The following is a 25708-nucleotide window of genomic DNA, read 5'->3' on the forward strand; positions in this document are numbered from 1 at the left end:
GCAAAGAAATGACAGTAATCTTAGCAACAGAGGAAAAGTGCAAGTGAGGCATAGCCCCCCCCCCCCCCCAATACCACCACCTCTTCCCTTCCTGTTGACTAATGAAAACCTGGAGGAACTCCACGGTGACTCCAGGAGTGACGGGGCTGGTGCCATCTGAAGCAGCAAGGAGAGAGCTCTACTGAGCAGACTTGGCTTCCAGAACTCACGCTAGGAGAGGCTCAGCTAGACCTCACTGTGTTTGTTACCCCATAGCTTTTTTGTTCTCTCATGGACCTATAAAGATCTGTTCAAGATTTTAGGTGGGACTGATTTTTCTCCAAAATGAGTAATTTTCTCAACCAAAGCATGTTTTGTGTATGAAGGCCTGTTACTTCCAGGTATTCAAAACTAAAGTGTGCTCTCTGGAGTCATTTGTTTTTCTTTATAATGCACCATAGTTTTGTCCCTAATGCTGTAGAGTTAATATACTTAAGGTAGTATCTATGATGTTTGTACCCATGTATCAAATTAAGGGTAAAGGCTGTGTGTGATGCTTGCACTTATTTCTTTTTTCCCTCAATGAAAAGCATGTCTCTTGACGGAAGTAGGTTTTCAAAAGACAATTTCTTCCTCTGAGGAAGATCTTCAGTGGAGATTCTGGTGGTGGATTTAAGGACCTTCTGATAGGATGGATTCACTGTTCGGAGGATGGTAAGAAGAGACAGCTCCATCTATGATTATCAAGATTGTCAACTTTGCAGTCACCCAAGCACCACGACAAGGTTCAGACAAAAAGATAAAACTGTAATAATTTTTATTATCAGTGGCAACATAAAGTGAATTCCATTTTCCCAGGAAAAGAAGTGGCTGTGGGTGACTTCTCTCCTGTTTATTCAACAGTGGACGTTCACCACATAGAGTGATAGCTTCCAGCATTGTCAGAGTTACTAACAGCAAGTCAGAGAAGAAAAGCTATTTGGAAGAAGGAACATGAAGTCAGAGTTCGTCGTGTGGCACTTTCTCTTAGAGAAACAAATTATATATTTTTATTTCATGTTTGTTTTCCAGTGGTTTGAGACTTCTGGGACTTCAGACTTTCCTAGCAGGAACTCAGCTCAATATTGTATCATGTATTGCCTTGAAAAAGCAATTGCAAAGGCTTGTTTGTATTCTCTTTGTGCACTGAGTGGGCTGGAATCATTCTCTTCAAACATCAACTCAAAGTAATGAGTACACGTAGTCAGCAAAGGTTTTAAAAGTTAATGAGAAATAGAAAACTTTGGGGGGGGCAGTTATTTCTCAATATGCTCGGTGTCTGCAACTAGGTCTGTCATTGAGAAAGAACTATTAGGCCTTGCCATAGATTTCATTTTCAGGACAATGGACTAGAAGCAAAGACATCCACCTTGCCTTGAACCTAATTAAGAAGGAGAAAGAAAAAGGAGGAAGGAAAGGGAAGAATCATGAAAGGAGGGAGACAAGGGGCACATAGCACGGTTTTGTTGGAGTATCTGCAGGATGGGGAAAATGATCTTATCCCAGGTATGAAAATACTGTGCAGCCAGCCCAAGCAATACCAGGAAGTTGGAGGAAAGGTCAAAAGGCGAGAAAGCACAAAGAAGCCAAGTTAAAGGTCTCTTTTCCCTGGATTACTCTCCTTTTTTGAATTTCAAGAGGGGAGGGGGAGGGGAGGCCTTTCTGAGATGATTAATCGGGAGGCCAGAATTAAATTTATGACCCCAGAGCATGTTCAAGGAGAGGTGGAGGCTCTCCTTCTGCTAATTCATTCAAGGCAGGGGAGTAGCACCAAATCTCAAGAACAATGAATTAGAAGCCCGGAACTCCTCTTGGCTCCACTGTTGATGGTCTGTATGGCCTTGGCAATTTAATGAACCTCTCTGAGAATCTGTCTCATCATCTCTAAAAGGAAGGCTTTGGGCTAGAGGTCACTTCCACCTTCGTAAATTTAAATTTGAAATTCAATTTCATTAGAGGTACTGAAATTTGGAGATTTTTAAGTACTGGGAAAGAGCAGAGAGAGATTTGTGAAAGTTAAGCACTTCTTATCTGATGATGCTTAGAAAACTCTAAGTTTCGCAACCTCGCCGACTTTAATTTTTTCCATTTTCTTGGTCCGTAAATGTATTCATTCTAGTCAGGTAATGAGGTCATTCTTTCTCACTTCAATTTCTATCCATTATTTCAGAGATTTACATTATTTTGGGAAGGACAGAGAATTAGAGAATTTGGCTAAATACATGCTGAGGGAGGTGCCTGAATGGCTCTGTTGGTTAAGCGACTGCCTTCGGCTCAGGTCATGATCTGGGAGTCCTGGGATCTAGTCCCGCATCGGGCTCCCCACTCGCTGGGTGTCTGCTTCTCCCTCTGACCCTCCCCCCTCTGTGCTCTCTCTCTCTCAAATAAATAAAATCTAAATAAATAAATAAGTAAATAAATGCTGAAAATTCCCTGACTGTACTGAGGCGACTAACAGCATTTTATTTATGTATCATAATCCATAGATCCATCACTTGCTATTTCAACACATTTGTAAAACATTGTTCACTTTATGCTACCACTCTACCAGGAGTCTGGTCTTCCAGAATTATTTCAATATATATTCCTTAATAAGATTTGTCAAAAGGTCCCATGATTTCCACACTTGAATAGTTGTTCATTCTGCCTATGATGCATCAAAAAGCAGAGAATGTGTTCAGAGTTAACTTTTGAGTTTAATTCTGGAGACTAGGAATGTACAAAACAAGATCTGGTGTGTGATAAAGTAGAACTTGAGTATATGTAATAACCACATAAAAAAAGTAATTGTACTCCAGAAAGGTTTTGGAAACAGTAAAACCAAACTGAAGTGTGCACACTTGGGGACTTCTCTCCTGACACTTCAAAGTGAATCTCTCGAATCTCTCGTTGATTCTAATACCAAGGAGATCCTGGGTGACTCCAGAGTGTAGTGATTTTTTGCAGAGACCACCTACACTTCGTGACTAGGAATCTTCTTTAAGTTCCATTTCCTCCCTGCATCCAAACCGCAAGCCTCAGGAAATGCCAGAAAAGCTTCAGGTGAACGTGAAACACTGAATGATCGAAATGGTCCAAGTTTTTCATTCCACACCTAGCCGTAGAGTTGAAGAGAGCCACCTCATAGATGACTGGATTTTAGAATTTTAGAACTGAAAGGAAATGATCTAGCCTGATGCTCCAATTATAGAGACGAGGAAACATCCCAGGTGATTTTTTTGTCAAGGCCACAAAACCCATTAGTGACGGAGTATTTATTGGAAGTCCCATTCTCTAACTTCTAGTTGAATCAACTTGTACTTTACTTTTATTTCCAACTGCGTAGCATTGCATAAGAAAAACCATAGCTAAAGTAAGCACCTTTCTTTGGGGTTAAAATCTTTTGCTCTTGCTATGTGTTTCCACGTGGAGGGAGTCCCACTGAGCAGCAGGCCTTGCTTTTTTCTTCTTTGTCCTCGTTCCCAGGGGAGGACGAGGATCCAAGTACTGGTTGGGAGCAGGAATGGCTGGGATGATCCTGGCTCTTCCTTTCCCTCTCTTTGGAGCCTGTGTGTGCTCTGGTGCGGCAGGCCTTGTGGGGAACACTGTGCTTCTGCAGTGAGGTCTGCTGTTTTCTAGACCTGCCCGTGACAGGGTAGGCAGGTTTCCATCAGGCCACTTGGTTCACTGACTTCCAACCTAGCCTATAACAGTAATTAAGATAATTTCACACCCATCTCTTGACCCTTTCTCCAGCTCCAATTTATTCCAAAACCTGCATGGGGGAAAAGGGGATTTTATTTACTAAGTTGTCTAAAATCCAGTGACTTTGACCTGGCATAGTCTAAACTTTCTTTCAGCCTACACCAAGTAATATTTATATTAAAAAGTTATTGTTAAAGACACTACTATGTAAGCAATATATATGAAGGAAACTTGTATAAGACCTCGCATCTAAAATCAAGTAACTTGCTCTCTAGCAGAGGAAAGAATCGCTCTTTCCACTTAGCATTACTCCACTCCTTCCTTTCCTTTCCTTTCCTTTTCTTTTTTCTTTTCTTTTCTTTTCTCTTCTTTTCTTTTCTTTCTTTTTCTTTCTTTCTTTCTTCTTTTCTGAATACACAACCTTTATTTGTCTTCAAATTTGGAGAGTTTTAATTATACAAAAATGGCAGGTCAAGTTTTGTAACCTAAAAATATTTACTTATTAAAACTGTTTTAGGGGCGCCTGGGTGGCTCAGTTATTAAGCATCTGCCTTTGGCTCAGGTCAGATCCCAGGATCCTGGGATCAAGCCCCACGTCGGGCTCTCTGCTCGCGGGAAGTCTGCTTCTCCCTCTCCCACTCCCCCTGCTTGTGTTCCCTCTCTCGCTGTGTCTCTCTCTGTCAAATAAATAAAATCTTAAAAAAACCCTATTTTAATACTTTAACAAACTACACAAACGTGCATTTATAGAACTGCATGTCAGTCATGACAGATCCCTGGGAAGGGAATTCCCAGCATGACCTCACTTGTCTGTGAGGACACAGAGCAATCCTTATTTAGGCGTACACATTCGATTCCTTGGCCAGCATGGTCAGCCCTCTACTTCTTGATGGTTTCCTTCTGGTATGAGTGTGCATGTCCAGTTGTCTACTTCTTAGAGCAGATACTTACCTTCCTCATCCACCAGTCACTGGAGGAGGACTGGGGCCATGCAGATAATTAACTGGACCCATTCTTCTGGGGTGTTTCCTGGTAGCCCTCTTCTATCATCGTATCTAGAATCAGAGTAGTTTTCACATTTTGCTGAAGCAGCGTCTTGAAAAACCCAACCATGAACTCAGCTACTCCCCAGAAGAAATCTGTTATCGGAGATAACAAAGATAATTTCTATGGGGACTGACTCTGGCTGTCCAAGACTTGTCCATTCGAGTTGTAAACCAACTTGCCCCTTGTTCCCTGCCTCCAGAGCGACTGAGCCACCCTGTCTAGTTTTGATTCCTGACTCTTTTCTCTCCAACAGAGCTAGGTGTTAACCTGGATATGCTAATTACCAGCTACATGGACTGGGCTAGGTGGTGACTTTTTTCTGAGCCTCAGTTCCTTCATCTGTAAGTGGTGATGATAATTGTACTTGAGGGAATTGTACTACACCTAGAATACCTAGCATGCCACATCATTTACTATTAATATTATTTTGAGACTATTGTTTTCATTAGATTCCATTGCTACTTCCTGAAATAGTCCTAGGCATTCCTCTATTCTGTTCATATTGTACTTGATATATCACTTCTTTATTTCCGCAGTATACTTTGTTTGCTTACACATTTGTGTTCTTCGATGGATTTTAAGTTAGTCAAGAAGAATAAATATTAGGTTTTACATCTCTGTATCCCCAGCTTCCAACTAGACCCCGGCACATAATATCAGTTCAGTAAATGTTTGAAGAATGACTAAATGAACGGGGAAAGATAATAAATGAATGAATTATAATTTAAGTAGTTATGTGAAACAAATGTTATAAGCTGTTGTCGTATGGGAGGACTTCTTTTCAAATGGGGAGGAACAAGGATATTATTGTAGAGACAGGAAATGGGACATGTTATAAAATTTCATAGTTGGGTTTTCAGAAAAAAAGATTTTTTTTTGAGAGAGAGAGAGAGAGTGCACACATGAGCAGGGGGGAGGTGTGTGGGAGGCTCAGAGGAAGAGGGAGAGAGAGAATCTTAAGTAGGCTCCATGCCAGGCACAGAGCCCCTTACAAGGCTCAATCTCATGACCCCTGAGATCATGACCTGAGCCTAAATCAAGAGTCAGACGCTTAACTGCCTGAGCCACACAGGCGTGACCCCAGAAATTTTTTTTAATAGGCTAAGAGAAACATGCTAGTCTAAGTGAAAAGTATATCTGAAGTCCAGAGTAAATAAAGTGCTAGCCTATTCAAGGCATGGGGAGCAACCCAGACCTTAGAGCTGATGTTAGAAAAATGTGGGAGATGAAAAGAGGTCAGTGAGAAACAAGCTGTGGTAGACTTTGCCCAAACAAGACACTTCTACTTAGTTTGTTAACAATGAGGAATCTCTAGAAGATTTGAGTGGAAGAGCCATGATAATGGGACTATCCTGCTCACAGTGTGTCAAATAGATTGGCTTGGGAAGGATGTCGAATTAGTGATACAGACTATGAGGAGGTGTGAACCTGAGCTACAGACGTCGAAACAAAAAGGAAAAAATGAATGCAACATACACATTGGAAGTAACAGTAGAATCCTCCTCAAAACCACATGAAAGCAGACCTTGAAAATCTCATTCCAATAGATGAGACAAAATGGTGACAGGCAACTGCTTCCTCCTGAGCTCTTCACCAGAGACCTTGGCTGTATACACAGTCAAGAGTGAAAGTCAGACTTCGCTGAAATAGAGGTATAATGTAAATATTTTAAGTTGCCCTTAGGTCTTGAAAATCTCCTTCCTCCCTTTGTTCTTTCCACCAACACTTTATTCCAACATTTTTCATTCTGAGGTTTATAGCTTTCTTCTATCTCTAGATTTTTGAGCTCAACTGTGTTGACTGCAGTATATACCCAGCAAACAGTTCTGCTGAGTATTTCTGTTTATTCCTGCTAATGCCTTAAAGATCAGGACTGAGCAGTTTATTCTTCTAAAACATTTACCAGGCTTTCTTGCAGCCACCTTCTTATTTGCCCATGTCCCTCGATTTCCCCCTTAAACTAGAATTAACATAGTGAAGAATAAAATATTATCTGATATTTATGTGATGTGTTTTCCCAAGAAGCTCACAGATCTTTTCCAGCTATATCTTACTGAGAACAGGAAAAGAATGAAAATATTTCTGCATTTGAGAAAACAGATAGGCAGGCAGGAAAAAAAAATGCCACAAGGGTTTGTGGAGAATCTGCCACAGAGCCAGAAAAAAAGAACGCATTTTCTTGACTCTTGGACCATAGACTGTAGCTTCAGTAAAAATAGATGAAGATGATCATTACTGCATGGCCTTGGGGGGATGAAGAAGGCTCACTGCTCTGACTGGAAAGTGATGTCCTTGAAAGAGAAGGATCATGATCATAAATATAAAATGGATATGAAACAGGACCCTCTCCTTTGGCAAGTCTCTAAAGATAGCTTCTACCTTTCCTCAAAGACCAAATTCCCAGAATCACATTTCTCCTAAGTTTACAGAAAGGAACAAACTACTGTGTGTCCCACTCTGAAGGGCAATAATATTCTGATTGCAGTAGTATGTATTTCTAAGGTGGTATACACCTACAGCTCACTGCAGTCCTTGATACTTTAAAACTGGTACATTCTCCCTTTTGACAAGGGGAAAATTATGTAGCAAATTCAGAAAATAAACCCAATTAAGCCTCTAAAATTTTGTCCTTTCCCTCAGTTGTTTAATTCAAATCTAACAAAATATGTGAGTACATAATCTGGACAAATGCAATTTATTGAGCCCATATTGTTCATTGTGCCTATGTGATATCTATTGCCCAGATGTGCAGACATGCATGAAAATGTAGACTGCACTCCTACGCACCCCTTGAGTACCCAAACTTCGCAATATATTGCCTTCCAAGTTAAGGAGGTCTTAAGCTTGAGACTTAGGTAAGATAACAAAGGAATTGAGAATCGATACACAAGACGATGACCAATTGGAGTGAAATCTATGTAGCTTTTTATGCAGTTAACTCGAACAAGTTAAATCTGTAAACTATAAATAAAAAATAGCAGAGTTCTGGTTTTAACTTCTTACTGATCTTTACTAAGAACTGATGAAACTTTTGTTGAATGTGACTAAGAGAATTGCCTCTGTTCTATCCAGATTTCTCTCCTTTCCTTTTTTATAGCTTCTATTCATCTTCCGTGAATTCTGTTCTCATCTAATCCCACACTGGTTGGTGAGAAATGACTCTTCCTTATGTGAAGATCTTTATTATTAATTGTTGCTATTATTCATTATCAATCTACAAGGACTCAAAGTTCACACTTGAACTGTACTTACATAGTTCCAGCTATTTTTGTTACTGGCCTTTCATGATTTTCTTCCTTATACTGTGATAATGCCTGCATGTTATGTGAGGTTGTCAACAATTTGTATTGATCTTGTAGAATTATTATCTATTAGAGTAACTCCACCAAATTTTGGCGCTGTCTTGTTTATCTTGAGAGTGTGAGGTGAGTTTTATCTGGCTCCGATTTTGTCAATAAGAGTGAATTACTGAATTCTACCACCCAACAGAAGGCCACTTCCCACATCTCGCTAGTAACACCATCAGACAGAATCGCTGGCTGCAAAAGCCTAGGATTTAGTTAGCCTAAAAACCACAAATACGTAGAATATATATATACACCCTCTTACTTTGGTTTTGGTCAGCCTTAAACACCTCTTTATTTTGTTAGGAACATGTTTTTCCTTATTTTATGATAACTATTATCTATATGAATAAAACTGTGTTGAGAAAAATAATCAGATGCACATGTGCAGTATGCAGTTTGTTAAAAGAAGTCACCTGAAAAAAGTAAAATGAAACAGAAGTGAGAGTTTGAGTCTGCACTCAACTTTTTTTTTTTTTTTGCCCTCAAGACTTTAAGGTTTTACATGAAAAATAATTTATTTTCTGTATTTTCCTATCACATGTTCATGGCAGGCCAAACATTTTTCTTTTTCATAAGGATCGTCACAGCAGCTTCTAGAAATTTCTTCCTAACCCTTCAGATAAAATGGTTAAATTTATCTTGAATGGCTCTAGTGAGGCCTTGCTGAAAATAAGGTGCTACATCAAATGACCTCTAAAAACTTACTACACATGATCATTTTAAAATTTGCATTGTAAAGTGATTTTATATGATATAATGTAATATCAATCTCAGATCAATTAAATCTTTATATCCAGCATTAATTTTTGCTGCATAACAAATTACTCCAGGGAAAATAATAAATTCTATTTATACTTTCTGCGGGTCAAGAAGGAATGGTTTGCTGGGTGATTCTGTCTCAGGGTCTCATGAGATTGCAATCAGATTTTTGGTTAGGGATGTCTGCTTCTAAGATGGCTCTCTCAAATGGCTGGCAAGTTGGTGCTAGCTGCTACCAGGAAGCCTCAGTTCCTTACCATACAGACCTCTCCATTGGATTGCTCGAGTGTTCTCATACCATGGTGGCTGGCTTCCCCCAGAGCAAGTGATCCAAGGGAACATGGTGGAGCTGCTGATGTTTTTTATAACCAGTCTGGGAAGTTCATCATTTCCACCATATTCTTTTGCATTGTATGTACAGTGTAGGAGGGAACTAGACAAAGGCATTTATTTTGAGTCCTGGAGATAAATAAACCTATCTAGAAGACTGTATGTGTTACCGGTTTGCTTGGTTCTTGTCCCAGATGCAGCACAGAACTGGAGACGCAAGACCAGAACGGGGAGATAGAGTTTATTGAGACGATAACTATAGTACACTTTCAAGAGTGAAACTGGAGCATCGCCAGAGCAAGAGAGACAAAGGCACCAAGAAGCTCTAGCTGCATCCTTTTAAGCCTGCTCTGCTTAAGCCTGTACCTGTAAATTTGGCTTTGATTGACATTTTTGATAGACGAAAGTGGCTATGTAACATTTTGGCGTCTGCCCACGTGCCTACCCATGTTGCATTGTTAGAATTGTATTTATGTAGTACATATTTATGGGCTCTTAATGGGTTGTGTTGTGACTTTAAGATAACCTAAGGGCAAATTGCTACTTTCGTGCACATGCCCAGCTCTTGGAGGTCCCCTTGTGCCTTTTTTTTTTTATTATGTTCAGTTAGCCAGCATATAGTACATCATAAGTTTTTGATGTAGTGTTCAGTGGATTCATTAGTTGCATATATGAGCCAGCTTGGTGGCTCAGCCTTTCCTGTTCTGTTAGCCCTTAGAGGTGGCTCTGAAGGTGTGCCTGTTAACCCTGGGGGTGAGGGAGGTGGCTTCGAGGGGTGGCCAGCATCTGTTTCATCCCTCCTCACTCAAGTCTAACTAACCGCCTAACATATGTATATGTGTATGTCCCATATATATTTAGCACATCTGTTAAATTTTTCAAGTTGAAATTATTGAAAATATGGTAAAGTCTTTTCCCTGTATTATAGAGGATTCACTTCTTGTGGCTGGATACAATTCTTGTTTAAAATTAAAGCATCCTAGTTTTTATTCTTCTTTGTATACCATGACCACATAAATTAGAAGATTACCTTCACTAACATCATCTTAATTTCTAGATTTGAGTCTAAAGATTAATCCAAATGACCACTTTGTTTCAACCTGGAATATAATTTGTCAGTAAAATTAGTTATTTTAGCCTAGAAGGTCACTAAATTAAGCAAATGTTAGTGAACTAAGCAGTGCATGTTCTAAAGATGCCTTGTCGACTGTAAAACGTAGCTTAGAAACCCAGAGATTTGGACTCAATAAAATATTTGCTGTGTGCTCTATACAAGTACTTATACAAAACACTTGGGGATAGTGTTCAAAAGCAGATTCTGAGTCAGCAGATCTGGAATAAGGCCTGAGATTCTGCATTTCTAACAAGATCCAAGGTAGTGATGCTGCCATTGTTCCTCTGATGACATGCTAAGTGGCAACATTCTATGCAGTGGAGGTTCCTTTGAAAGAATATTTTTTATTACAATACTTGCTTATTATGCAGAATTCAGAACACCCAGAGTTTCCTAATTTAGGTTCACATCCAACTCATTCTAGAGTGGAATAAACATTCTTCCATATGTCTTCCTTAGAAATTTTCAACCACTCTCTGCCCTTAAATAATTCCTTCCAAATAGAATATCCGTTTTAGGATGTAATTTCTTATTTCTAGCCTTACCTTCTGTTTTTAAGGAAGAAGAAAGTTTTCCTGGTGTTAGACATGTGCTAGATCTTTAGTAAATATTTTTGAATAACATAATGGTTTCATGCACTTATTTTTATTTTGATTTAACCCTTACATTTTCTTCTACAGTTGAAATATCTTAGAAGCTAGTTATTACAACATTTTTTTCTATTACTCTATACTCACCTCTGACTCTTGTATCATTCCTGCCTCTATTCCATGCCACGCCATGGGTCAAACTCTTGTTGAGGTCATTTGTAGTTTTTCAAAATGTCTGAAGCGGTCCTTCTTTTATACTCTGATTCTCTTTATCCCTACCCTGGCCCTTATGGACATATCTCTTTATAGAACAATTACTGGTAGAATATATTCTATTTTAGGGAATTTGCTTACCTTTAAACACAATTTTAAATCACTTTCTGAACACCTGGTGAGTCAAGATTCTTGATTGCAGGCAACAAAATCTGTCTACCTAAGGGGAAAAAAATGAAGTTTATTGGAAAGATTTGAGCACCTCAAAGAGTCTGAGAGAGAGGGACAATTTGGCCTACATAAAGCTAACTGACTTTTAACTATCCCTATAACTTTGTCATCTATTGAGAAATCAAATCTCCCAACTAGCAAAAGTTCAGTCATATATTTGCCTTTCTCATTATACCTTGGCCAGGAGAGGGCCTGGGTGGATAGACAGTCCCCTCTATCAAGTCTACCGCCAGGGAGAAGTGCCCTCAGATAGGGAAATCAAGATGTTAACAGGAGAGTGAGAACACTTGAAGCTGGATCCAAAAAATGTACAATATCCACTATTCTCAGGTTTGGTGGCCCTAGAAATGGCAGACTTGTGCTATTATCCAGAGTCCACACTTTACACCAGGAAAAAAACTTTTGGGCAACAGTGACCTAAGATATCTTATTTCTCTCAGCTTGTTACCTCTCTGGGTTATACTTTCCCTGAAGACAGAACAGGAGAAGGAACATCTCAGATTTAAAAAGAGAGGTGCTACAGTGCCCTCACTTCCCATAAGAATCTTCTACAGCACCCAGAGGAGGTCACAATCTCTAAATCATTTCTCACTGAAAATGCTGTCCTACTATGAAGAGAGAAATTTGAGTAACTGGGATAGTAGAAAATATTTTAAATTTTTATCTCATTTTTTAAATCTGGAAGCAACTCTATAAGCGACGTATTTGTTGTCTCCCCAGATCACGTAGCTTAAGCCTAAATGCTAAATGTTCAAATCCTAGGGTTAATGTGAGCTCAGAAAATGTGTGCTCATTTTGTCCTACAGTCACACTGTCACCTAGTGGTTTCTCACCCAGAAAATTTGAGCAAAAAAGCTATGGCTTATTTGGATATTTTATTCTCTCACATATACAAAACAGCTAAAGGACTATTTGTCTTTTAATATCTAAAAAAATGTTTTATATCTTCTATTGGTTTGGATGCCGTTGTAACTACCTCATAAATCTTTTTTTTTTTTTATTGGAGCACATGGTTTCCTCTCTCAGACACAGAGCATGAAAAAGAGTAAATCATGGAGAATGCTTTACATTGCAGTGGACTATTGGGTGAATTGACCTGGTTTTCCTACACCTTACCAGAGTGGTTGTATGAACCAACTCCCGTTATAGTGACAGTTTCCTATTTGCTTTAACAAACTACTCAGTTAATCTGTAACCAACAACCTCTGAGTTCTCCTTCCCGACAGGTTCTCTGCTTTCAGTTAGTTGCCTTCCCCTGCTCCTTTCTCCAAAAGAAATAAAGGCACTTGAAGTGCCTCGCATACAGTGGATTCTTTGTACCATTTGTTTCTCTAATGATTACTACTGAGCAAGAATTATAGGACCTTTAAAATGTAAGTCAAAAATATTGGTCCTCAATATCTTATTTGTTACAGAGTACAGGCCCCAGGCAAAATTGTGAGGTCAGTGAAGGCGAATATTGGTAAGTCTTCCAGTCCGACCACAAGTCTTGCTTTGTGCCCTCAAAGTTTCTTCTGAGACACAGCTGGCATTTCTTGCCCCAGCCTCTCCTCCTCTTTCTCTTGTGCTCCCAAGGACATGGAAGAGGACCTATCCTGAATTTCATCCTCTAAAAGAGCAAGTGGTTAACAAGCTAATCCAAAGAACTCATCTAAATGAGAAACTGCTCGAGAAAAATATTGGCAGAAAGGATGCAGATTTTAACCAAGTATTTTGGGGAGCCTAGCGCATCACTACCAATGGTGAGTTGGTGGAACATAAGGCTTCATTAAAACACAAGCACAGTTGATTCATGGTTGTTAGTCTTTGTTGTTTGTAAACATTGCCATCATTTCATTGTTGTTATACTGCAGTTTCTATTTCCTCTCTGCAAACTTCCACATAAAATGTTGGTTTGGATTTATAGAAAAGAAAAATACTAAGTTGTGATATAGAAATCAAAAGAAATGATGAGAGTTCTTTCAAGATTAGGCTACACAATTGAAATAAAAGTGGTCCTTGGCTAAATATCATACTTCTAGACTGAGAGAATAATTAGAATCGGCATTTTTCTACAAATGACTCGAGGATCTTGTCTCACTCTTGATAGTTCTTACCAAACCCACATGAAAAGCCCTTTTGATTTTGGAAATGCTAGATTCTGTCTTTAATATGAGTTAGAAGCCTCCTTCTTCCTTTTGTGTTTAAAATAAGGATCTGGGAAGCATCTGTGCGATGCTCAGCATTTTAAAGTAGTTTGTAGAACTTCCAGGCTTACTGGGAAAATCCGAACATACCTTATTATAGTGAATTCTAAATCAACTTTAAAAATAGATCACCAGCATATTTACCTATAACTTGTTGTAATATTCATGGGAATCAATGTACCTACGGGATGATTGCCTGAGGATCTGGTATACTTTTATACACATCTTTCTGATAATTAGAAGAAACTCTTTTCATGTAACTCAACAACTGAGAAAAATGTCAATAGCTGACAAAGAACACACAACAGGGCTCATAAACTCTATTTTCCAGTAATGTTTATGTTCTTAGTGGAATCCTAGAAGACATTCACAGTTGTGGGGAATGTCATAAATGTAACAGGGGATTGGTTAGGAACCCTTAATTTCAAAGTTTTATGGTATCTTCGCAAACACTGAAAACATAACAGAAGTCCTACCCACTCTGAGTTGACCGAGCTGTGGAAGAAAAGATGAACATTACAGGATTCAGAAACTTTCCTTGGAGAGAAAAGTTGTTCACTGTGAATATAAGTTAACCAAGTGCATATCGTGGAGATCTCTCGATTGGATGCAGGGCCACCAAATGTGGGGCAAACCAATCTGGTGGAAGTCAGTGGTGTGAGCAGTGAAAGAATTCACCCAAAGCAGAACAAAAGAGATAGAAGTTTCTTGAACACACTGCAAAGGAGAGGTGGGGAGTACAGCAAAGGAGGGACTGTCTGCCACGAGGTAGTGGTAAGGGGCCACAGTTAGAGGGCAGAGTGAGGAGGTATGGGAATGTATTGAATTTTCCCTTTTTGGTAATTTTAGGAACTGTGACTGGTTGTAATTGGTCAGTTAGGGCCTGTGGCTATTTCGAGGTAGGTTGCTTTATGAGCCTGTTCGCATTCATCTCGGTGGATGTGTGGGCCCTTTTACCTTACTCAGGTTTCCATTGCTCAAGACTGTTGCCTGAAATTTCCCTCTACTCATGTCATGTGAACATTTTCAAAAGTAGCATTATTTATAGAAAAAGTGGATAATTAAGGAGATCACTTTTGCCCAGTGCCATGTCTAATAGCACATGCATACACAAAACTCACAGACCCACAAAAGTCATAAATTCTCACTGGTCTTTTAGGATAAAGCTCTCCCGAGATCTCAGGGAAAAAATACAAAAATATCAATCTCATACATAAGTATGCCAATCATTCAGGTATTCTGAGTTTTGGAGAGAATATTAATATCTTCTCTTAGTTGTTGAATATTTTAAAAATGATGAATCCCACATATCAGCTAGGAGAAATGTTGACTTTTTTCAATTATAATCAAATAAAATATCCAGTGAGTTATGGTGGTAAGAGTAGTCTTACACTTCAAAAAAATTCAGAAATGTGACACATAATTACTTTGTAGGAATCACATTAAGGCAAATGGTAAGATGCTATCTGCCTGATGTGGTACGAATGGAAATACGTACCACAAGTTCAAGTTGACCCTTGAATGATGCGGGGTTAGGGGTACCAAGCCCCTGCATGGTGGAAAATCTGCATAGAACTTTGAACTCCCCCCAAACTTAGCTACTGATAGCCTTCTGTTGACTGGAAGCCTGACCAATAACAGAAAGTTAACACACATTTTGTATGTTATATGTGTTATTTACTGTATCCCAACAATAAAGTAAGCTAGAGAAAAGAAAATGTCAAGAAAATCATAAGGAAGAGAAAATACGCTGTACTGTACTATCTTTATGGGGAAAATCCATGTATAAGAGGACCCAGGTGGTTCAAACCTGAGTTGTTCAAGTGTCAACTATATTTAGAATATGCTTGCCTGAGTTCATTGTGAGTTAGACAAAGGCAGTGATGTCACACCCCTCTATTTGGCGCTGTAAACCATGGGCAGCAGGGAAGATGTGAGACCAAATTAACCAACATGAAGTTTGCTAATGGGTTGCAGAGACCTTCCCTCTATGAGAACCAAGGAAATGGAGACCTGTAACGGCTAGTGTGTGTTGTTGATTGGGTGCCAGAGACTACATGTCACAAACACAGGATCAATATAGATTTTATAGCATGTACCTACCTACTTGCGGAGGAACAGTGATACTGTGTCTACTTTATCTTTTATTTGATCTTATTTATGTAAAATGTGTGTGTTTTCTAAATATGAAGACACTGAATGTTAAACGGTTTCCAAATAGTAACACCCTTAAGACAGGGGTGTATGCTTCAATAATGTGCCCCATATAATTACTGCCAAATTGCATCAACCCAGAGAACTTCAGTGCTCTGCCTTGAATATGACACAGTGCAGGTTGGGTTATCACTATTCTGATTATGACTGAAATTAGAGCCTTACTATAAATCAGCACAACATGCTCTCTTATCAGTTGGGGTCCAGTCAGAAACCACTGTTATTTTAACAGAAAGAATTTAATATGAATAATTTTGAACTACGTATTGAAGACTGAAAGACAAGAAAACACTAATGTATTATGACAGTGGAAGCTATACAGGAAACAGCTACACCCTTTAGGGCTAGAGGAACAAAGAGAAGCAGGGATTATTAACATTTACAAGTTTGGGGGTGGAACCCCATGTAGCTTTAACCTCCAAGCACTGCCAGATAGTACTGGTGACTCCAAGGGGGCACCATGAGGGTTTGCTTTCTAAAAGTGGTAGAGAACTGGGGCACGTGGGTGGCTCAGTTGATTAAGCGTTAGACTCTTGACTTCAGCTCTGGTCTTGATCTCAGGGTTGTGAGTTCAAGTCCCACGTTGGGCTCCATGCTGGGTGTGGAGCCTACTTAAAAAACAAAATAAAATAAAGTGATAGAGAACAGAAACCTGGACTGAGTGCTGCCAGGGTGAAGAAGAATGGCTGGGGTGACGCTCACAGAGAGCCAGCCTGGAGCAGACCCTTCCTTCCCTTCCAGCCTCCCAGGCTGCCCCTGGCGCCCTTTTACACAGCTGTCTGGTAAACAGAAGAGCAGTTTGCTGAATTCCAGCCCTCGTATCCCAGTGGATATAAAACTGAGAAACACTACTTTCGTAACCAGTATGTTGCCTTTTAACATAAGAGCCTTAGGTCTCTTATATTAATATGTAGACCCACATGCTCTGATTGATTTCTCTGAGAAGAAACAAAAGAGCCTCCTTGATATTATCACTCTATTCCCTGGAAACATTAAGGCATGGTTGACATCTTACTTGGTGCTATTTTTATCCTTTGCACAGCGCATATAGTCTTTTTTTTTTTTTAAAGATTTTATTTACTTATTTGATAGACAGAGACAGCGAGAGAGGGAACACAAGCAGGGGGAGTGGGAGAGGGAGAAGCGGGCCTCCCGCTGAGCAGGGAGCCCGATGCGGGACTCGATCCCAGGACCCTGGGACCACGACCTGAGCCGAAGGCAGACGCTTAACGACTGAGCCACCCAGGCGCCCCCAGCGCATATAGTCTTAACAAATATTAGTCAAATGAATGAATGTATAAAAGTGTTCTCTCAATATAACTCTGACTCCTTAATTCTCTTTAAACAATGAATTTTTCATCTCCTTTGATCACCAAGCTAGAATATAAATATTTATACCATAAAAATTATACCACCACAGAAATATGAATTCCAAATATTAGAAGCACTTGTGCTTCATTAAGGCAGTTCATATAGATTTTGCTTATTTCTCTTTGAAACTCCAGAGGGATGCAGGAAAGAAATTTAAACTGTCCTCTTTTGATAGTCTCTTAGATTGCATCTATCTTTCTGAAACCCCAGTGATGCTTCAAGCTATTGTTTGGATTCTCTGTTTTGCACAAAAGTTAGAGGTGTGCTATTCAACCTTCATATGAAAGAAATGAAAAATTATCTTCTCTTTTTTATTTCTGGTTCCTCTCTTGTCACTTCATTCTCAATCTCCCTTGGGTGCTGTAGTCCTCTCTGGGTACAAGGTGCTTGATCAAGTGCAGAAAATGAGTTCTGTTGGAGAGAGGGTTCTATTAAAGTATCTTTGAAAAAAAAAAAAAAAAGACCTGATGTCTACACAATTTCATTCACTTTACCGGTTTTCTCTTTGGTTTATAACGTTCATTGTGCCATCCCTGAATATTTATTCTCTTCCAGAAGCACATGAGACAAACTTGGGTATGAACTAAGAGAGAACTGGCTCGATGGAGCAGTGGCCTTTAAAACCCTTTTCTCAAAACATTTGAAAGAGTGATGGAAAAATCCATTGTTTTCCTGGTGATTACCCAAGTTGTCCAAGTCTTTCTCAGACATATGTGAGGATATTACTTTGTAGACACTTCAGGAGCTGGAATCTTTTTGCAGGAAATCTCATTAGAAAAACGATTCAGCTCTGAAGAAAAATATGTATAAACACATTTTAATGGATTATGTAGTCAATCTAACTTTTAAACACAGTCCTCCATTTCATTTTACAAACCATATGTGTTACTGCTTTTCCTGACATTAATTGTATTATTAAGAGATTATGGAGGAATGTTTTTGCCATTTGTTAGTGACCTTTGGGGGGTTAATCAGAAGTAACCTTGAACAATAAAGACTAATTCCTGTTCGGCAGGCTGTTGACAATATGAGAAAAAGGAAGGTCAGAGTGTTGATGGTATAATCCCCTGGGCAGTCCCTTGATTTTTCCCTTTAGATTAGTCCCTTTAGATTCGTTTTATACCAAATACTATGCCCTTGGAATTAGAAAGGAACAATAAAAATTTAGCTGTAAAATGTAAAGCTGATTCTGCATCAGTGCAATTCTGCGTAGTCCAGGATGTGTTAGTAGCATTCCTGTCCTGTCCCCAAATAGATCCCAGGTGCACCTCCCAAGTTGTGACACCAGAAATGAATCCCAAGGAACAAACGGCCCCAGTTGAGAACCACTGCCTTAGGTCTTGACTGTTTCCTTTCTAGTCTTTCTGTTTTTCTTGTCCCCCCCTTTCGGGGCCCATGACAGTGTATAGGGACCAGATGATTTTTCTCAGTTATTAGGTTGCTTACTCTAGAAGATTGCCCTACTGTTAATCACAAGGCAAGAACTAGTTTAGACTGTGAGATAGCTCTTGATGGGAAGGATGATTATCTAGTTATTTAAATTATGCTAGCCTTTTATATGGGTGATATTAAGGATGCACTATATTACAAACATCTGGCACTTAAAGAGGTTTTTTTCCAAAAATGGTGATAGTGAAATCATTCAGTAAGATTGAATGGTGTGAATTTTCACTATAATCTTTTATTTTTGTAAAATTAACACTGTATTAATGATTGTCTTTCATCCCATTTACTACATAATAATTTACTATATAATGTAACATATAATTTATTTAAAAAAATATTTTGTGGATCACTGCCTTTATTTCATCTTTACTATGAACTTTGAATAGAAGTGCAGAACACAATCTAATATGTAGAAAAATAAAATTTTGGCAAAACAAATCTGTTTAGGGAAATTAAATTGTACACTAGTATTTTCCATATGTGCTTAGCAGTTAAATATGTTACAGATAACATTGTAAGATGCCAGTTCCTGGTTATAGAAAAATTTTTTTAACTTCCTGAAATTTACACTGCATGTTGAAATGATACCAAGGGAAATTGAAATTTTTGTTATTAGTAAGGAAGCCCAATTTGCTAAAATAACATTAATATCATTCACCTCAGATTTTAATTAACAAATTAAACACCTTTGAGTTCAACAAATGCCCTTGATAATGAAAAATTAAGAAGCTATTTGGACAGGGCGCCTGGGTGGCTCAGTTGGTTAAGCCACTGCCTTCAGCTCAAGTCATGATCCTGGAGTCCCGGGATTGAGTCCCACATCGGGCTCCCTGCTCGGCAGGGAGTCAGCTTCTCCCTCTGACCCTCTTCCCTCTTGTGCTTTCTATCTCTCATTCTCTCTCTCTCTCAAATAAATAAATAAAATCTTAAAAAAAAGTTATTTGGACAAAAATAATCTATGTAAAAAGGGGGGTGGGGACCAAAAGATTCTTTAATATGCTTATATAATTCAAATCAAAATTTTCATGAATTTAAGAGGAGTGAAGATATATCAACACTAAAATAGAAAATAGTTTTCATTTGAGTGTTCAAATGCTTATAAATGTTATTTCAAAAATAGGAATATCAGCAATAAATGATTATAAAAATGACAATGAGCCCTGCAAAACCCTGATGTACTTTCAGAATTGTACTCAGGACAATTGCCTGCCTTTGAATCAGAACCTTAAAAGAGATCATTAGAAGTATCACTGGACACATAAGCCCAGTCATTTATGAACAGCATTTCCAGTATTCTAGACCATCAGAGTTCTAACTAAGAAATGAGAAAATAATTAGGTAAAAAGAGATAAGCTCTTATCATGACCAGCAAAAGAAAATTTAATGTAGAGAAGAAATGAGGAAATATTACTACAAGATAATTAGTACCATTTTATTAGAAAGATACACAATCTTTAATAATCAGAAGCTCATTAATCTTCACATAAATAGTTAACAGTTGATGAACACAACTGTGACCCAAACTTGAGCATGGAAACTTTAGGTCTCTGATTTTGTCACTGTATAAGATAAAATAAATTTGAACTCTACAAGCAATATGTTTATTGCAGGTAACAAAAACTTGGGGTTTCTTATATTGAAGAGAAATATAAACAAATTTTATGAAAATGCTAACCCAAATAAGTGTGTGTAAATTGTTTCCTGTTTCTATAACCAAATCTTTTTAAAACAAGGGCCATAACTTTCAATAAGTAAGTTCATTTATAAATCAGGAAAACGTGGCAGGCAAGATGTAGCTAGACTTCATCAAGGCATACCACAACACATAACACATAATACTTGTCAGAGTCTTTAAAAAATACATTAGTAATTGAGTCATCGTAAGATGTTGATTAATTAATGATAGCTTTGATGCAGTTATCAGATATCATACAACAATACCTAACCCTGGCCTATTTTACATCCTTTTATATCCTAACATTTATATCAAAAATTTATGTGAAAACCTTGAGTGTGTGTTTTGCAAGTGTACCAATGACATGAACCCAGGATTGACAGCAAAAACGGTGATGCCAAAATCTGGATTCAAAAGAATAGCAAAATAAAATAAGCAAAATGAAGCAATACAAAATTTGACAGGGATTATTGCAGGCCTTGAATGGTAATGCAAGCACAAAACTTAGATCAAAGGAGAATGGGGAGAATTGGCTTTGAGGCAGCATGCGTGGGAAAGAATTAGAGGATTGGCTGACTGCAAATGCAATATGACTCAACTGTGTGATTTATTTGCCAAGGAACTAATGTGATCTGAAGGTGTATTCATGATGACATTTCTAATACTATAATATCTAGAATGACATTGATGATAATATTTCTTTGCTTGCAATCACTTAGGCTCTACCAGGATTATTTTGAAAGCTGGGAGAGTGGTAGAGGGAACTTGATAGCATGTCATTTAAGGAACGGTTGAAGAAACCCATCACGCCAGGGGAAATAGGATTGCTGCCCTCAGGTATCTGAGGAGATGTTTTGTGGAAGAAGGATTTGATTTTTTTCTATGTAGGTAACTCCCAAAGTAGGCCCACTAGCTACAAGTTACTCCACCTAATTTCAGTCTGATTTCCTGCTCAATAAACTATAAGCCTAGGCTTCTCAAGCAGATGAAAATCTAGACAAACATTAACAAGGAATTGGTACAACTCTTCTATTTTTAGTCTCCTTAGTAGCTTTGCCACCTTGTCACCTTGTAGAGAAATCCTTTAGGAGTGAGTGATCTGGGACAGTTTACAGTACTATTCTATTTCTATCTGTTACTCGAGGCACAGGAATCCATTATAGACCAAACTGTGTTAGGTCAATGTAAAACATCAGTTCCTACTGCTAGCTAACCTTTCATGCATGTACCTTAAGACTGTCATAAGCCTCAGAGTTATTACGAATGGACTACTGACAAATCAGTTAACAGATTCTGGTGGAGAGAAGTCTGAGGTTCTTACTTGCCTTTTTATTTTCCTTAATAATTTGATATAATTTTGGAAGGAATAGCTAGATGCCCTTCCTTTTCAACAGATAATAGAAAAACTCCATTTTCTCAAAAATACATGACCTTGTTTTGTTAAGGAATCCCTTTGAGAGAATTTATATTGCTGTTTTAATACAGATAGCAAGAGGAACTATAGGTTAACTGTTGTAGAATAATGCTGTCATTTTTAGTAGATACCTCTCAGCTTTTAACTATTTTATAGCTGACAGTTCTATACAAGTCTCAACCACATATGTGTACTTTGAAGGAACTGAAGTACACAAAGAAGAAAGTAGTTTATCTTTGAATACACTGAAATTCTATCATTCCCCCTTTTATTCCTCTAATAACAAAGCTTTCCATGTTTGTTTTTCTTTGGCGTGGCAAGTATTTTTCTTTGTCCTGGTTTTCCTTAATAGTCCCCTATAGTACTAGATCACAAATTCCGTATCAGGGCAAAGATGAAAGGACTTTATGAGCTCATCTTTGTCTCCCCATAATGTCCCCAAATAAATAGCCATTAAACATTTACTGAGTAAAAGGAGCTTTAATGTAAATAACTGGTATCGGGAAAAATGTTCAAACCACAATTTTAGATGGGAATTTAAGTTTAACCTGCAAAGAACAACTTATTTCCCCACAAGAGTGACAAAATGAGAAGAAACAATAAATACCCCAACTCAAAAAAACAGGCAAATCTTGTGGTTTCCTGGAAAGAGTAGAATCAAGCGGCAGATGAAAAGCTGTCTGCCAGAAGTTAACCATTTATCTAAAGCACATTCAGCTCCCTCCAGGCCCACCTGGACTTTATTTTGTGGAAAATTTTAGACTAAAAATTGGGAAAGGAAATCCACAATTACTTTGGTTAGCCTGGCCTCATCAGTGCTGAGCAGCTCTTCCTGCCATAGCTGTTACCCAATGGTTTATACATGGAGCACTCAAAAGAAATTTGTTGTTCATCTGGAGCTTAGGGAAATATACAATAGAGCAACAGATGACAAATACCATAATTGCTGAAGGGTATTACCATTTCTAGTGTGACTAATCAAATCTGGAAGCTTACAATAAAGCAAGCAAGCATTCATTCTGATGAAATAGCATGAACCAAGTAATTGCTTACTTTTTTCAGAGTTCAGTGGAAAGTCAACTGTTAGAACAAAGTGATTTCAGCTTTGTCATTGAACAATAAATGTGCTCAACGAAGCTTGGCTGGCTTTCTGTTATTCTTTTCTCTGCCACCCAGCATCAAACAAAGATCAGCTTCAGGGGACAAGTGGTTTTGTTGGCACTGAGCTGCCATTGTTGGGGAGGGAGAACTTTTCTACTTCAACCAGAATATTTCTGAAATGACTGTTCTTTCATAAGCAATACTCTTCAGGTCCGAAGGTGTGGGTATGAGACAGATCTCCACCACTTTCAGGTTGTGGACCACTGCAGACAACACTGCCTCTTGAGGCCACACAACAGTGAAGTAGGGAGGATGGTGTCTGTGTTACCTGTCTCACGGGATATCTGTGTGGAATACATCTGATCATGTGAAGGAGCCTGATAAATAGGAAAATCATGGTTATGAATGTTAATAGCCAAGTGCTTGGAGAAAGACCTCAAAGAGGGAGAAATTAATATTCATTTGAATTTCTACTAGGCATCAAAACCATCTCAGTGATGTGTGAAGTGTCCGCAGCATATCCCTTTTCTACTCCCTTGAATTTCTGCAGGGAGAATGGCAGGCTTATTTCCATGTTAGATGATGTTGAAAAGTTCAGGTGACGTGACCACCTAATGTATGGTTGACGTGGTCATGTCTCTGTTGGTGGACTGGTGTGTGGCCCGTGGAAAGTGTCGACTGAGGGAAGGAGACGCCACGGCAGGAGTAGCATGGCCTAGAGTAGTTCTAGAGAAGCGGATGAATGCAGACAGTCTAAATCAAGCTTGCGTGGGAGCAAGTTTCCGCCTGCTTCTTCTTGACGGCTCTGTGATTTTAGGCAACATACTATTTTGTGATGCTTCCTGGACTGGAAAAAAAAATACCTTTCTCCTGGAGCAATTATGAGGATTAAATTATTTAAGGGCCATAGTCAGTGCTTTAGGAAAGAAAGCAAATTAAGTTTTTTTTTTTTTTGATTAGTAGGGTCACCTGAAAATGTATTAATTATTTAAGATCATAGAGTCTTCTTTTAGAATAAAGTAAGATAAAAATAAATAATGGGGATCTATCATACCTGGATTTATATTAGTAAAATTTGTCCTTAAGAATCTACATAAAATTCTTTGTATGTATAGTTGGTACCTCAGTTAAGTCTCTATTTTCTTAGAATTTCCGGTCTTTTATCCAAGCTGAATTCCTTTCTTTCAAAGCATATGAATAAATCATTCTTTGATTTTCACAACACCTTTGTTTTAAAGTGCCCCAAAGAGTTTTTAAATAAATGGTTTAAATAGTTTATTCCCAAAACATTGCTTGCTGAGCATAATCATACACACCCACCCCTGAAAGCCTTAACAAATGTTGCTTCTAAATGTCTTTGCTGCATATTAATGCCATTTAGAGATTTCCATTTCTGGGTGAAGTCACATCGAACAGTAGTAGATGGAAATACAAGCTAACTTCTAGTTACTACTTTCCACTAACAAATAAGGCTGCCAGTGGCAGTTACAATGTTTAAGGAGTCTATTTGCTAAAATCAGGGCCTAGGATTTCACTAGAAACCCACGACAAGTAGTTGGTACTTCCAGGAAGCTCGTTTGTGATGCAATACTGAAATGGTTAAGAAATTATGGTTAAGAAACCAAATTTCCTGCTTATTAGAGCATTACTACATATCAAAAGATGAGTGGCCCATTCTTAAAGAAGTAAAAATAATAAAAACATCACAGAAAAAAACTGAAAAAAATGCATACTTTTTTCCTGATATTCAGAGGATAATTGGGCATCTTTCAGTGGCAAGGAGTCACAAATGTATTTATTGTTCAAGAACCTAGCAAGGAGTCCAAGGTCTTTGGTTTACACATGAAGACTTGGACTGGAAGGGGGAGTTTTTTCTGATTCTCTTAACTGGAGTCATGGCTTTGCTTTCACAGTGTTTGCGTTGTATCCTCTTTGGGAACTGAGGTGGAAGTTAAAGTGTGAGGGGCCAAGGGCTCTGTGATCAGTAAGCTCTGGTTAGGAGATACCTAACGGGGATCTCCACATCCCATCCTCTTGCTATCCATGAGCATGGACAGTATCAGTTTGGGTGCGTATTACCTGTCGTTTGGACTTGGTTTCAATGGTCCTCTCAGCCATTTTGTTGCCCCTGGCAATGTCTACTTTCATTCCACCTTACAGTTGTCATACTGATTCTAAAATGCCTTGTCTGCAAAGGATTTTTCATATCTATGCAGTTCTTTAGAAAGAACTCTTACAGATTGATTCAGTAACTCAGTAGGATAATGATAGGCAAACAATACTGATAGGCAGTTGACAGGCATTTGACAGAGGAGCAATTCAAATGTCCAATGTGTAAAGTGATGCCAACTCCTAGTAGCAGAGCAAAGCAAATAAGGAATGATAAGACACTACTTCTCACTTAACAGATTGGCAAAAACTGGAAAAGAATGATAATAACTATGGGTTACGAGTATATGAGGACACATTGAAGTCCTTCAGTAGATAAATGGTTGAATAAATTCTAGTACATTCATACCATGGGATATTATACAGCCATTAAAAAGACTGACTTAGATCTATACTGACTTAGATCTGACCAGATCTATACCCCTCTATAGAGGGGTTTCTGCAATCTATGAAGTGGGAAAAGCCAAATGAAGAAAATAGTATATGAACTCATTTTTCTCAAATAATGGCAAAAATCATATTTATACATCATTATTAACATGTACACTTTAACATGTGGGAATGAGGGAAGAGACAGGGAAAAGAGCAGATTAATTAAAACAGGAAGAGAGAGTTAAAAATGTTTACACAATAAAAATGTATGATTCAATTTATGTAAAATGTATATATATTTCATGTCTGTGGGGTCATATAAAGAGATGCATGAAAAGATGGACAGCCAAATATTAATGGTGGTATGTCAAGGAGGTAGACATTTTAAAGTTTTTCTCATACTTTCTTGTTTTTTCCTTGTATTTCT

At 38.3% G+C, this 25708-nt stretch overlaps 1 pseudogene; it reads right to left on the minus strand.

The window, feature by feature from the left end:
- Positions 1–4649: 4649 nt before the first annotated feature.
- On the minus strand, positions 4650–11081 carry LOC113928537 (annotated as a pseudogene).
- Between the last annotated feature and the right edge of the window lie 14627 nt (positions 11082–25708).

The sequence above is a fragment of the Zalophus californianus genome, chromosome 5, assembly GCF_009762305.2.
Source record: "Zalophus californianus isolate mZalCal1 chromosome 5, mZalCal1.pri.v2, whole genome shotgun sequence".
Taxonomy (NCBI): domain Eukaryota; kingdom Metazoa; phylum Chordata; class Mammalia; order Carnivora; family Otariidae; genus Zalophus; species Zalophus californianus.